This window comes from Podarcis pityusensis (genome assembly GCF_964106645.2).
Source record: "Podarcis pityusensis genome assembly, chromosome: 1".
In the NCBI taxonomy this organism is placed as follows: Eukaryota; Metazoa; Chordata; class Lepidosauria; order Squamata; family Lacertidae; genus Podarcis; species Podarcis pityusensis.
This window is the reverse complement of record NC_138028.1, coordinates 91,292,602-91,307,319: the sequence shown is the minus strand read 5'-3', so window position 1 is coordinate 91,307,319 and position 14,718 is coordinate 91,292,602. Positions and strand designations below refer to the sequence as shown.

Below are 14,718 nucleotides of genomic sequence, written 5' to 3'. Positions count from 1 at the left end.
GTAACCTGGCATGGCCAGCTGGGCTTTCAAACATTGTCAATCTACGCAGCAGCTGTTAAGCCGCCACCACCACTGCTGTCTGTATTATAGGAATCACCAGTATCACCCATTCATTTCAACCTGTGGAAAACATCTTTTCCATCTTCCTTCCTTCTCAGCATTCTCTTAAAATGTCACGAATACATATAATTGAATCTTATCCAGAGGTGTATTTGAAATTCCATTGAGGAGTATGAATAATAACCATGGAAAAACAGGGTGAGGAACGAACAAGGAGAGATGCTCCCCAACGTGGAGATGTAGGGACAATCATTTTTCAGTCTGATGGATGCTCTTCCTCTCGGGCAACCTTCCAAGGGCCGCATATCTCTAGCTGACAGGGCCAAGGGCAAAAGCGAGTTGAACAACTGATGTGACTCTTTCCTTTTGTATAGAAAATCAAATTTCTGCCATGCAAAAGCCAGAGATTTCAACACACACATACACTCGCCATCCAGACAAGCAAGAGGTATCACCATCGTCCAAAGACACAGTCCCACAAGGCAACAGCACTCAAGGAGGATGGAGAGCAGGGCTGATGAGAGGCGTGGCCTACGAGAAAGGGGTGTGGCCCCTGCGGAGTCATGAGGGCCAGGTTGAGAGGCCTGGAAGTCCATATTTGGCCTGCAGTTTCCCATCTCTGTTATAAAGTCACATTCAGCTGATATTATAGCATCAACCTTCACCAATGTGTAATATTCATTCACAGCATTTATTTCAACTCATTTTGCACCAACATATGAAACAAAGTATGTTTCCTTCATAGACTTGATAAGCAGAGCAAAAGTTCCCTCCTTTGTCTGAGTTGTCAAAACTTCCGACATTGATGGGGTCGACCAAAGTCATATTTCACTAGCAGTAGTTTAAGGGCTGAAGTTTCCTATCAGAGCAGAAAGGCAGCTGTTCCTTTACCATGTTTAATTTAATTTTTTTTTCATGACTGCAGGATGACACCATAAATATTTAAAATCATTGATAGAGTAGAATGCATTAGAACACAGTGCGGCTGCTGCACAGCTGCTGCTAAATTATAGATCTCTTATGCAATGAATACATTTTACCTCTGTCTTTTGAAGAATTAAAAAATGATGGACTTGTTCTAAAAAATCCTTTGTCAACTCCTTGTGGGAGTTCTTTGTATAAACCAAAGCTTCTATATGTCTGAAAGAATTAATTTGTTACGTGTGCTGATAGATAGGTAGGCAGGAGTCTAGAAGATGGATCCAGCACAGACCTTCAGATATGCTGAAGGTGTGAGTGCATAATTCTACCCTCCCCACTACAGACATGCTTTGTCAGTTTAAAACTTATTTTCTTGCAGTAATAAAACTCACACAGATTAAATCTATCTCCATCTGCCAAGCGAAGATGGAGCTAATGAAATCACCTGTTTTAAGTTTGGTGTCCAGGGCTGTGGGCTGACATGGAAAGTCTCCATTTCCCACTGTGTGTTCATTAGCAATGAAAAAAGTGGCCAAGATTGTTGTCCTTTGTTGTTGTTGTTGTTGTATTTTACGAGGAATGCTCTGCCGCAGTAATTCCCCAGCAGTAGGTTGGGAGCCAAAAATGAGTCACTGGAGAATTGTAGGTGGGCTGTCTACTACAGCACACTGAATTTCCTGGGAAATGTCTTGCCAGGCTTGGCGTCAGTGCCTGACATGGTGCGGCAAATGCTGGGGCCCAGGCACCCCAGCAAGATCGGCTGGGGCAGATACCAGCATCTCTTGTGTGTGGATGTGTTTGCTTTCTTAGTTTGTTGAAATGTTCCAGTGCTAAACAGGGAAACTCAGAGGCATTACAGAGCAATAAAGATGATGGCAGCTGCAAATGGACTCAGTGATTCTCCTTACAGCCTCAAACTATGGATATAGCTCAGGTCTTCCCCAGAGTGGCTGAGGAAACCCAGCCAGATGGGCGGGGTACAAATAATAAATATTATTATTATTAGTATTACTATTATTATTATTATTAGATGCGGGTGGCGCTGTGGTCTAAACCACTGAGCCTAGGGCTTGCCAATCAGAAGGTCAGTGGTTCGAATCCCTGCGACGGGGTGAGCTCCCGTTGCTCGGTCCCAGCTCCTGCCAACCTAGCAGTTCGAAAGCATGTCAAGTGCAAGTAGATAAATAGGTACCGCTCCGGTGGGAAGGTAAACGGCGTTTCCGTGCGCTGCTCTGGTACGCCAGAAACAGCTTAGTCATGCTGGCCACATGACCTGGAAGCTATCTGTGGACAAACACCAGCTCCCTTGGCCTATAGAGTGAGATTAGCGCACAACCCCAGAGTTGTCCGCGACTGGACCTTACAGTTAGGGGTACCTTTACCTATTATTATTATTATTATTATTATTATTATTATTATTATTATTCCTAATGGATGCACAGTAGGAAATGGAAACTTTCCATGTCTGCCCACAGCAATGGCCAGCCAAACAACCTGAGGGGGACAGTTCCGGTAGCCTCAGTGGCTAAGAATGCATTTTAGAAGTTAGGGCTAGTGCATCAACTATGGCCCATTCTGCAGTCTGGCTGCAGTGATTCATGCACATGTAACTTCAAGGCTTGATTACTACAATGCATTCTGTGTGGGGCTACCCTTTTGCCTGGGTCTGGAATCTCCAGCTGATGCAAAATGCTGTGCCTAGACTGTTGATGGAAACAGAGTATAGTCAGCACATAACTCTGGTGCTTAAAAGCCATACACTACTGGGATAGATTCAGGGTCCTTGTATAAGTTTACAAGGCCCTGCTTTGAAGGTATGCAAGCAAATGTGGTGCAAACATTCAGCTTCCTGAGTAGTCATCCATTTTGTACCTAAACACATCCAGCTGGCCAATCAGACAAATGGAGTTGGCTGCTACCCCCCCCCCCAATGTTGGAGGAGGCTGGTAAGCAAGGTCCGTAATTGGGAACTACTGTGTAATTTTCAAGGACAGAGAGAGAAGCGGTTTATCCCTTATTAAATGGGTGCAAGTCTTAGAAACCCAGATCATGCCCATATTATGCCGATACACTTTTGTTCTGGATATGGACAATTCATGAACCTCCCTCCCCGCCCCATCTCATCTGGGGTTGCTCACATTGCTTTGAGTGGGCATTTTCGGAAGCAAGCTGCCTTACATAAACAGCACTTTCTTTCCCCTTTGCCATCTGCCTAATGGTTGCTTCTGTATGTATTTAAAATTCCAATCTGAACCACTCAAACAAAAGAAATTAAATCCAGTGGAAAAACTGGCAAAGAACTGTTTTGTAGCATGGCAAAGGAGGGGAAAACCATGGTGTAAGGGGCAGCTGGAGGGTATCAAATCGAATGTGGCAGCTCTCTCTTTTGCTGTTATTGGGAATTGCTTTCAGGAGACTGACAAAATGAAACCTGAACTAATAGAGATCCATGTAAATTTAAACCCTTGTCTTCTGAAGCAGTCACTTTAGCATAGGATCAAAAAAAGGAGGTTTGCTTCATCTGCTTTTGATGTCTGTGTGAAACCACATTTGGTAAACAAATTGTCGTGGACCGGACAACTTCTAGAGTGTGGGTGAATATGGGTGTGGGAGAAAGACACACAAAGAGAGAGAGAGAGAGAGAGAGAGAGAGAGAGAGAGAAATTCTGTTACTTCCAGACATTCAGAACCCAAGAGATTCAGTGGCAAGCATGTTGGGCTTGGCTATAAAAAACAAATCCAAATCTCCGCCCCACTAAGGAACCAACTAGGTGTCTTTGCCATGCCAGTATCTCTTATTCTAACTTACCTCAGGCATTTAGTACCAAGGGAACAAAAGGGAGGAAATAATTTCCACCTTCTTTTGGGATGGAAAGCTGAAGAGTACCTGTTAATAGAAATATATCTGTCGTACTGCCAAAGTGTTTTGTGTGCTGAGGCAGACTATGCAGGTTGTGTATCTATATCCTCATTCCCAAAATTAAATTTAGGACATTGTGAGAGCTTCCACCCTCCCACTATGGACCCCAGGGATCTTCAGTGCCTCAGGAGTTCCCTTGCCTTCAGAAACCACCTGATAAGCTTTCCACTTGGTTGAGTTTAGAGCTCTTCTCATCCTCAGAGTCCTTCTGAGATTTGTACAATTAAGCAGTCTTGGTTCCCCATATCATCAGATGCGTAAGTAGCCTTGGCCATCCTTCAGTTAACCCTTTCCCGCCTTGACTTGCCACTGGTTTGGCTAGGCCTGGAAATGCTGCCTTTTCCTTCCTCCCATACTGTGCCCTAAGTCATGGTGGCAGCTCCTTGCTGTTTACTATTTCTGCTGCTCCTTCTATCTCCTTGCTCCCTCAGTCCTTGGAACCCCTGCCTTAAAATGCCATACTTCTGTCCTCTGGCTGGCCAAGCATTTCTCCTTCACCAATAAGGCCACCCTTTCTAGCAGCATGAAAAGCTGCAGGTGCCACAGATCCCTTAAAGATGATGAGCAAGAAACCCAGTTAATGTCATGAAAACCCAAACAAGTGCAGCTGAAAGGCACGTGCTGAGAAGAAACTGTGGAAGACACTTTAGGAATGAATAATGTCAGATGATGCTGTTAGAAAAATGTTGAACCACAGAAGACCAGCAATTTCAGGAAAATAATATTTATATTCCTTTTGCCTTTCTTCCAAGAAGAGCTTTTAAAAACCGCTTCATCTTTTCTTTTTCAGTGTGCGTTGTAGTAGAGCTCAGGGTCAAGCTCAATGCACCTGTGAGATCTCCACACAGGCTTCAAAAATACTCCTGTCTGAAATCCTGGAGTGTAGGCAACAGGGAATTAAATGGACAAATGGTGTGACTCAGGAGAAGGCAGCTTCCTATGCTCCTAGACCAAGATAATAATAATAATAATAATAATAATAATAATAATACTATAGCACCTCTACCTTCCATACCCTTGAGGTTTTATGGGTAGGTAACCTAAGAGATCTCCTTGCCCAGAAAGTAGCATTTAAATGGTTAATCCTTTTTTTCCAAAAATTACATTCAACGCTATCATGAGAAACATGAATCAGTTCCCTTGAGCAACAGCAATTCATAAATCCTTTTCTCTTCCAGCTTTGTTCAAACGGGAACAAACACATCAGTGTACCATGGAAAGAACAATCCAACAAGAGGTAACCTTCTCTGCTGAGCACAATAGCTTTAAGTTGCAATAGAAACGTGAGTTGTGCCCCTCCCCCAGCTTGGGGAAAGAAGAATGGCTATGCATCTAACTGTACTGCATGGGGGGGGGGGTGCCCATTAAATGCCTCGTAAAATAAACAGCGATGACTACAACCAAAGGTTTTGTGAGGCTGAAGCAAACAAAAAGTTCAGGCTACTTAAGCTCTGTGTTTGTTACATTGGCTATAAAAACAATTAGCTTTAGATCACCAGTGCTGCAAAGTTTGACTTCCACATACCTTTATAGTGCTCCCTTGGGTTATCACCCCCTGAAATCAGGGCCCGCATTCAACCAGAGCTGAGCCCATTATTGATGGAGCTGCCTCTTGTACAACAAACAATAAGATGCCTAAAGGTTAGGGTGCCACTAAAACCCAACCTCAAAACAAAGTCAAATAGCAAAATGCGTCAGAGAGTTCATGCAAGGATCCAGGCCCATTTTTCTATTTCAGGGTGTGTTGGATTTTGGCTATGTGTTCCCTTTTGCCCTGGGATTACTCACTATGTTAACCTCTTGATGGTGGCCATGAAAGGTGGTTTTTGTCCAGGGCACAATCTAGTTGAAGCTCAGCACTATGGGGAAAGGGCAGTAGCTGGCAGAGCATATATACCTTGCATGCCAAAGTTCCCTCCAGGTGTCTCCAGGTAGGGTTGCGAAAAACCTTTGCCTGAAAACCCTGGAGAGCCAATGCTAGTCAGCGTCAACAGTGCTGAATAAGGGGTCTGATGTGGTCTAAGGTGGTTTCCTGAGTTCTCATTAGTTAAAACAGGAAAGCATGACTCCTGTAGCAGAGAGGCCCAGATCAGGTCCATTGGCAGTAAATGGACCAGTTTAGAATCAGGCGGATCCTTGGCTGCCCCAGCTCTGCCCCTTCCTCACTGCAGAGGCACTCTGTTGTGGCGGTTTCTGCTAGCTACTGCCTGTGGAGATGCCATTAGCAGTACCTTCTGTCTGCCCATTCAGGGGGCACAGCAGGGGCCTCTATAGTGCTGGTGCCACACACCCCACCAGCTCGAGGAGCCTGGCAGATTTGAGCAGAGCCAGGCAGTGATACCTCAGCCACAACCAAACTCCCGCTAGCACACCAGGTTAGGGATTTGGAATGCTGTGTGTGTATTTTAACACTCACTTTGAAATCCATCTTTGGTTCCATTTTTCCTACCGTTCTCAACAAATGCCATTCTCTTCAACAGAAACTGATTATGACCTTAGCTACTGTGGCGGTTTAGCATCTTTAGGGAATTTGCCTCCTTAAGTGAAACAGTATGTGCAGTTTCCAAACCTACTCTTTCAGGCTTTTGATTTTGAAATATACTCAGAGTCGCAAAGTGATTTCATGCTCTTTATTCAGCTCATAGTGGTGAGGAGGAATGAATAAATGTCCCCTCACAGTATCTGCTTTATATACATTATTTACACAATGGGCTGCACATGATTGGCTAATTCTGGAATTCTACTGTAAGCCAATCAGGTTGTGGATTCACTTCTATCTGGAGCAGGATTGGGTGGTTCCTGCCAACCAATCATACTGCTGCATTGTTCTAGGACCAATCAGACTGCTGCATTCTGAATCCTATTGTTCTAGGACCAATCAGACTGCTTCAGTTTGGATCCTATTCAACTCAGTACATAACACCCCTCCCCTCTAAGTTCCAGTCCTGCCCGGGAGGTCGCATTCATAGTCCTCAAGGTATGCCGGCGGCCTACGTGTGCGTTGTGGCCTGGGGTGTTCCCTGGTCCGGGCTCCGGGTTCTGGCTCGTGTTCCAAGGATGCTGGCTGTGATGCGGCTGTTTGGTCTGGTGCAACCGGCTCGCTCAGTCGTGGTTCTGGTTCCGGTGTCCTTTCGGCCTCACGGGTCCTCTCTGTATTTACTGATTCTGCCTCTCCTGCTGGCCCCTCCTGCTCTATGGGCCTCACTGCCCCGCTGTTCCCTTGGGACTCCTCTGACCTGTCCTCCTCCTGGTTTTCTCCCGGGAATCGTCGCCGTATCTGGTCGCAGTGGCGGCGTCAGCATTGCCCCCCATCCGTTAGCACCTCGTACGACACGGGGCCAGTGACCCTGGTGATTGTGGCGGGTACCCATGCTGGGCCTGCCCCAAAATTCTTTGCGTACACTGGGTCCTGGGCCTCGAAGGTCCGGGGGTTCCTGCCTTCCCCCACCACTACCTCATCCTGAGCTCTATCGGGGTGAAGGCGGTCCAATCTGATTGCAAGGCGCCGACCCATTAGTAGTTCAGCGGGGCTCCGGCCAGTCGTTGAGCTGGGGGTGCTGTGCTGTGCTAGAAGGAATGTGGCAAGGCGGTACTCCCAGTCCCCTTGCGTCATGCGGCGAAGGGTGTCCTTGGTGGTCCGCACCATGCGTTCTGCTTGGCCATTGGTGGCAGGGTGGAACGGCGCCGAACGGATGTGGCGGATGGCGTTCTGCGCTGTGAAGGTTTGGAATTCTCCTGACGTAAATGCAGTCCCGTTGTCTGAGACGAGAGTGTCAGGGAGCCCGTGGGTTGCAAACAGCCTGCGTAGTACCCGGATGGCTGCGGACGTGGAAGTGGACGGTACCAGGGCGACTTCTAGCCATTTGGTGTAGGAGTCCACCACTATGAAGAATGTTTTCCCCTGAAAGGGGCCAGCGAAATCCACATGCAGGCGTGACCATGGTGCTCGGGCGGACTCCCAGGACTGGACTGGGGCCCTTGGGGGATCTGGGCGGGATTCTTGGCAGGCCTGGCAGTGTTTGACCCAGGCCTCTATCTCTCCATCGATCCCCGGCCACCACACATAACTCCTGGCAAGGGCCTTCATTCTTACTACCCCTGGATGTGTCTCGTGTAGGGCTGTGAGGACCCTTTTGCAGAGGGGCTGGGGAACAACGACTCTGCTTCCCCATAACAGGCACCCCTTGTGGGCCGACAGTTCATGTTTGCGGGTTGTGTAGCCGGCGAATTCTGGCCCGGGGCTGCTGCTGGGCCATCCCCTCCACACCCAGTCCAGGACCCGGGAGATGACCCTATCTTTCTTGGAATGGTGTGCAACTTCTTGTGCCTGAATGGGGCGGTCGGGAAGCAGCTCCAGGCTCATAACCTCTTGTGCAGGTGCTGGGTCAGGGCCTGTTTCCGGTAGTGGTAGCCTGCTGAGGGCGTCCGCATGGCCCATCGCCTTCCCAGGTCGGTGAATCAGTGCATACTGGTAGCTGGCAAGGAAAATTGACCACCTGAGGACGCGAGGAGACAACACTTGGGGGGTCTGCTTTTCGGGGGCAAACAAGCCAAGCAACGGCTTGTGGTCAGTCACCACGGTGAAGGGCCGCCCGTACAAGAAATCATGGAATTTTTTTACTCCCTTTACGATTGCCAGACCCTCCTTGTCGATTTGCGAGTAGTTCCGCTCGGTTGTGTTGAGTGTCTGGGAAAAGTACGCCACCGGTACCTCTCTTCCATCCGGGAGTTGGTGCCCCAGGACAGCTCCAATGCCATAGGGTGAGGCGTCGCATGCTAGCACCACCGGCAGCCTCTCGTCAAAGTGTGCCAAGACCGAGTTTGAGACAAGCAAGTCCTTGACTGCCTGGAATGCGGCCTCCTGGCGCTGGCCCCACACCCAAGGGGCCCGCTTGTCCAGGAGTCTGTGTAGGGGCTCCGCTACCGCCGCCTTGTGGGGAAGGAAGGAATGGTAAAAGTTCAATAGTCCCAAGAAGGCCTGAAGTTCAGTCTTGCTCTTGGGCGCTGGGGCATCACAAATGGCCCGTACCTTGTCCCCAGTCGGGTGGACCCCTTCTGCGTCCACCATAAATCCCAGAAAGTCCACCTGAGGCACTCCTAGTAGACATTTTTCCCGCTTCACCTTGAGACCCGCCGTCTGGAAACGGTGCAGAACGGTGCGGAGGCGGTCCTCAAACTCCTCTGGTGTGGGGCCGGCAATCAACACATCATCGAAGAAGGGGGTGACGCCAGGAATCCCTTTAAGGAGAGAGTCCATTATATTCTGGAATATGCCTGGTGCCACGCTGACACCGAATTGCAGCCGCTTTACCCTGAACGCTCCTCTGTGCGTCACAATCGTCTGTGCCTCTGCTGTGGCCTCATCTACTGGCAGCTGTTGATATGCTTGGGCCAAGTCCAGCTTGCCAAAAATTTTCGACCCAGCCAGGGTGGCAAGCACATGGCTGACCACTGGCACTGGGTATGCGTGGGCCGTGAGGGCCTTGTTTATGGTACATTTGTAGTCTGCGCAGATGCGGACCGAACCATTAGGCTTGACGGGTGTGACGATTGGGGTTTCCCAGGGAGCATTAGGCACCGGCTCCAGCACTCCTTGCTCTACGAGTCGGTCCAATTCCTCGTCTATACGGGGTTTCAAGGCGAACGGGACCCGGCGGGCCTTGAGCCTGACCGGTCGTACTGCGGGGTCAAGCTGTAGCGCAATGGGGGGGCCCGTATACTGTCCCAATTTCCCATCGAAAACCCCTGGAAATTCCTTGCATATGGCGTCCACGTCCACTTGTAAGCTAGTGTGGTTCACCCCGGTGACAGCTAGCCCCAGTGGTCCAAACCATGCCAATCCCAGTAAGCTAATGTAGGGGCCCTTGACCACAAGCAAGTCCAGTTGCCGCGTCCGCCCTCGGTATTGCACCCTGAAGGTCCCCACCCCCATTGTGGGGACCTTACGTTTCTGGAAGTCCCGGAGGGTGAATGGGGCCGGCCTGAGTTTGGGACCCCCAGTGGGACACAGTTTCCTTAAGGTCCTTGCCGAGATTATGGATAGAGTTGAACCCGTGTCAAGCTCCATGCGGCATGGGGCCCCCTCTATCTGTACCTCTACATAAATTTTCTCTACGTTGGGGTGGGGCAACTGGTATACCTGGAAGTCCGTGAGCTCCGTCGAGTTGCCTTGGTGCGTTGGGCCCCGGGACCTGGGGCTCTTGGATTGGTCATCTGATGCCTGGTGTCGGGTGGGCCGAGCCCGACACACCCGGGCGATGTGTCCCGATTTTCTGCACTGCCTGCACTCTGCGTTGCGGAAACGGCAGGTCCTCCTCTCGTGACTCTCCCCGCAGCTTGCGCAGTTCCCTCCTTCTCGTCGAGGCAGCTGTGGTCTGTGCGCTGCTTGAGTGCGCTGCTGTACTCGGTGCACCTCCTCCCTGTCGGATCCTGAGTCGTCGGTGAGGTCTTCATGGTGGACCCTCGGTTGGGATGGCAGGCTCGGCCGTGCCTCTTGGGTCGACCTCTCGGCAGCTTCTGTTGCCAGGGCCTCCTCCAGAGCGACCTGGAACGTTAGGTCCTTCTTAGCGTAGAGGCGTCGTTGCAGCTTCTCATCCTTCAGGCCACCGACGAGGCGGTCACGAAGCATGTTCTCCAGCTCTGAGAAGTTGCAGAACCGGGCGGCTTGGCGGAGAGAGGTCACAAACCCAGTTATGGTTTCCCCAGGGGCTTGCCGCTTTGCGTAGAAGGCATTTCGACGAGCCACCACTGAGGGCTGCGGCGAAAAGTGCCCCTTCAGCTGTTCCATTATTGTTTTGTATGGAACAGTAGCGACGTCTTCAGGCGCAAGGAGAGCCCGGGCAATTTCAAACGTCTCCTCTCCGCAGACGCTGAAGAATATCGCCCTCTTCTTGGCGTCTTCTTCGTCGGTGACCCCTTTGGCTTCTAGGAGGAAGGTGAAACGGGAGGCGTACGCTTCCCAGTCTCCAGATGCTGGGTTGAATGGCGAGAAGCTGCTGTTGGCTGCCATTCTGAGTTCCTTGTGCCCCGGAGCTGAAGCCTGGATACACGGTGCGAGGCAGCGGTGCGGCAGTTGGCGGTGCTGCGGTGCTGTGTGTGGCAGTCAGCTCAGCGGGATCCCACCTTCGTCCCAGTGAAATATACTCAGAGTCGCAAAGTGATTTCATGCTCTTTATTCAGCTCATAGTGGTGAGGAGGAATGAATAAATGTCCCCTCACAGTATCTGCTTTATATACATTATTTACACAATGGGCTGCACATGATTGGCTAATTCTGGAATTCTACTGTAAGCCAATCAGGTTGTGGATTCACTTCTATCTGGAGCAGGATTGGGTGGTTCCTGCCAACCAATCATACTGCTGCATTGTTCTAGGACCAATCAGACTGCTGCATTCTGAATCCTATTGTTCTAGGACCAATCAGACTGCTTCAGTTTGGATCCTATTCAACTCAGTACATAACAGATTTGTTAGAAAATAAGTTATATATAATATGGTATTGTTTTAACAGCATCATATCAAAAACAATGTGGTATATCAAGAAACCCAAGACTGTAGACATTTCTTGGGGGAGGGGAACCTGGGGGGGGGGGGAGTGCTTTTGACAGGCTGTGAGGAGAATTGACCAGGCACTGTTTTCTTCTCACTGGAACTGCCTGCTTTCTGTATTATCCAGGCTTTCTTGGATGAAACTGATTTATTTGGATCCTTTCCAATGTGGTTCCCAGCTGGGTTTGAACAGAAACTGCCTTGGTTGCCCTGGAGGTAGGGATGGGCAAATCTGTCAATTTTGGTTTCTTTTGGTTTCTCAGTTTCCCAGTCTTAAGTTCAGGTCTCTGCATTTTCACATCAGTTTGTGATTTATTGTTATTATTTTTTAAATCCTCATGAAAATTCACCAGCATTTTAATGTGAATTTATCCAAATATACACATTTTAGTATGCAATTTTGCCCAATATGCAAAGCAATTTCCCCATATATATATAATGCACTTATGTATATAATCCTCACTAATATATTCACTTTATCCCAGTATATGCAAGTATGTGCACATTATTTGACTAGAGAACTTCAGAGAAGTGCAAATTTTGAAGGATGGCTGTGTATTGTTTTGGAAAGTGCAAATGAAGTAGGTTCACTTTTAAATGCAAAATGAAACCAATTTCTTCCCCATCCTTACCTGGAGAATGGCCGTTACCCAGACACATTAGTTGGGGAGGGATAAACAGGGGAAGTGCAACCAAATTAATTCTCCCAGAACTTTCAGTAACTGGAGATATGCCCCAATCACTGAGCTTATGAACTCCATAGAAACCCAATTCCGGGGTCCCCAACTCCAGGGTCCTCAGTCTGATGGCCTCAAACCAGGTCATAATGATAGGGTCCATGTTCGCTTCCCATGCTTCTGCTTCTGGTGCCACTAGACTGATAGATCTTGCCTCCTAGCCTCATGTTTTGCCCCCTCCTTTTTCCCCTGCTGCATGTTTTAACCGGTTTTGTTGTATAGTCAGGAACAGGTTGGCTGCACTGTAGTTTTGGTATATGTAAGCTGCTAGTGAAAAAAACAAACAACCAGTGTTGTTGTTCCAGTTGGGAGAGAGAAGAAAAACACAGTCTCCTAGTAATTTTGTCTCAAACCTGGGAAGGTGGAGGCACCGATTTGTAAGTCAGTCTGAGATGTGGAAATGTCCCACTATTGGCTCCCAGAAAGGGCTGCACTTGTTGCAGTTATCAAATCACCCACCCAAGAGAAAACATGGCACTGAATCACAAACTGAAGGAAGGAGTTATTTCACTACAAGGATTAAAATGGTTAAAAATCACTGAATGGGTAGATTTCATTGGAATGCCTATCAGTAGTTCACTGCTTGTCAGTAGTTAAGACCATAGCTGTCAAGTGTCCCTTATTTGAAGGGACAGTCCCTTATTCCAGCGCCATGTCCCGCTGCTGTCCCTTATTGATGGATGTCCCTTAAATGTCCCTTAAATTATGTCCCTTAAATTTCAAAGGAGGCAGCTCCTCTCCCTCCCTCCCTGCCGGCCAGGGAGGAGGGAGGCTCCAACTGTGTTGCTTGGCTGTGTTGCTCACCCAATAAGAAGTTCTAAGAACGACTGGGGGGTGGAGCTTGCATGCCTTGTGTGTGGCTAGTTAATGCAAGCTGAGGGGTTTTTTGAATGCTGGACGCCATTTTGGTGCACGTGCTGCTGCAAACTTTGCAGTGCAAAGCCAGGCCGGGGAGCCATCTTAAGTTGAGGCTGCATAGGCCTTGTGGTACATGTGATTCAGATTCTATTCAGTTGAACCTCTGGTTACAAAGTTGGTTGGACAGTGTTCTTGAAGCTACCAGCATGAGTTTGACCAGACTGCAGGAGGACAGGAAGACTGGAGTGCCTGGAACAGGTGAGGCTGCAGGTCCCTTATTTTGGCTGCTGGTCCCTTATTTTCAAATCTGTAAGTTGTCAGCTATGGTTAAGACCAGGCCTGGAGAGGATGAGAGAGTTACAACCCAAATGTCTTCATTGTATTCTCCCGCCTTCACCCATGTCTCATCTTCAGTTTGGGGAAAATACAATGTACTGCTCACACTACTTTCCTCAAAATCATGTATATCAAGTACAGGAGTATAGAAATAAATAATGAACCAATGATTTATATTCAGAGTGTGGTGGATGGCACCACTGTGTGTGTGGCTCATTTAGTATATGAGCATGAAAAACATCCTAAAACATCTGAGGAAAGAAGCAGGTCATAATTATTATGGCTACTTCGTATTTATGTTTATGAAACCGCATTTATCACTGGTGAAATTGGCACAGGCTGACCTTATCCCAGCCAAAATACAGCTGCTTTAGTCATGTGCTTTTTTGTACAAAGATAAGAATAAGCATGGGTTCTTTCATTGCCTTAAAGAGAAAGAATTGGTGGGGAGGGGAGTAGCAAAAGCCCCAATAGTGAATGTGTGTGTGAGAGAGAGACATATATATCTTGACAATGTATTGTATACAACCCTATTTTTATAGTGCCGCTGAAGGAGATTCACAGATCTAAAATGTGTTGGGCTCAATAAAATAAATATTCTGTGCACTTTTAAGGTGGCTTCTCTCAACACCCCCTCCCAAAAAAATAAGTACATTTCCCCACAGAAATCAATGGGACAAGGTAGGCAATGCCCCCTTTGTCATAAGATGCTACCCGCCTCAAATGGTAACATTATTTCTTCAGAGCCTCTTTTCCCAGGTGTTGGGAGTGAATTTCAGAAATGTCCTTGTTAAAAAATGTCAATCCAGAAAGGAAACTGTGTATCTTTTGCAACTGTGAAATCGTCTTCGAGGCCAAGTCTGAAACTTGGCCATTTATCATGCCACACCTTCATTTTCATTTAACCAGGAGCCAAGACTGGAGCTTAGCAGAAAGCCTTACCAGAGAGACATGTTTACTTGCTTTGTTATATTGTTGGGGATTCTTTTTTTTCTTTTTCTTGTCCCACCAGACTGTCTTCATAAAATGGAGCTTTGCCAAAAAATGTGTGTTTTTGGAGGTAAACACAGATCCAGTTTATGGGATGAGTATCTGTTTGATGGCTTTAAAGCAGCTGCAGTGAGCACTGACGCAGGTATGCTTCTGAAGAAAAAGGACAATAAATACAAACACCAGAAACTTGGCTCCTTTATCAGACTGCCTCAAAGCAATTTGGTGGCACAAAGGAGGGTTAAAGACATCCTTACTGACAAATGAATTGCAATATTTTCCCTGTGTGTGCAAATCTAGTGAAACGTGTTTCAAATACCAGCTTTTCCCAAATCCTGTTGCCAGTTT

At 47.9% G+C, this 14,718-nt stretch overlaps 1 long non-coding RNA gene across 1 annotated transcript in view; it reads left to right on the top strand.

Annotated features, from left to right (window-relative positions):
* Nucleotides 1-2,151: 2,151 nt before the first annotated feature.
* The window catches only part of LOC308479250, a 199,777-nt gene continuing 187,210 nt past the window's right edge, over nt 2,152-14,718 (top strand). Inside the window, exon 1 of the long non-coding RNA XR_013987579.1 lies at nt 2,152-2,188. This is a non-coding gene — a long non-coding RNA (uncharacterized lncRNA). The remainder of the gene's footprint in view (nt 2,189-14,718) is intronic.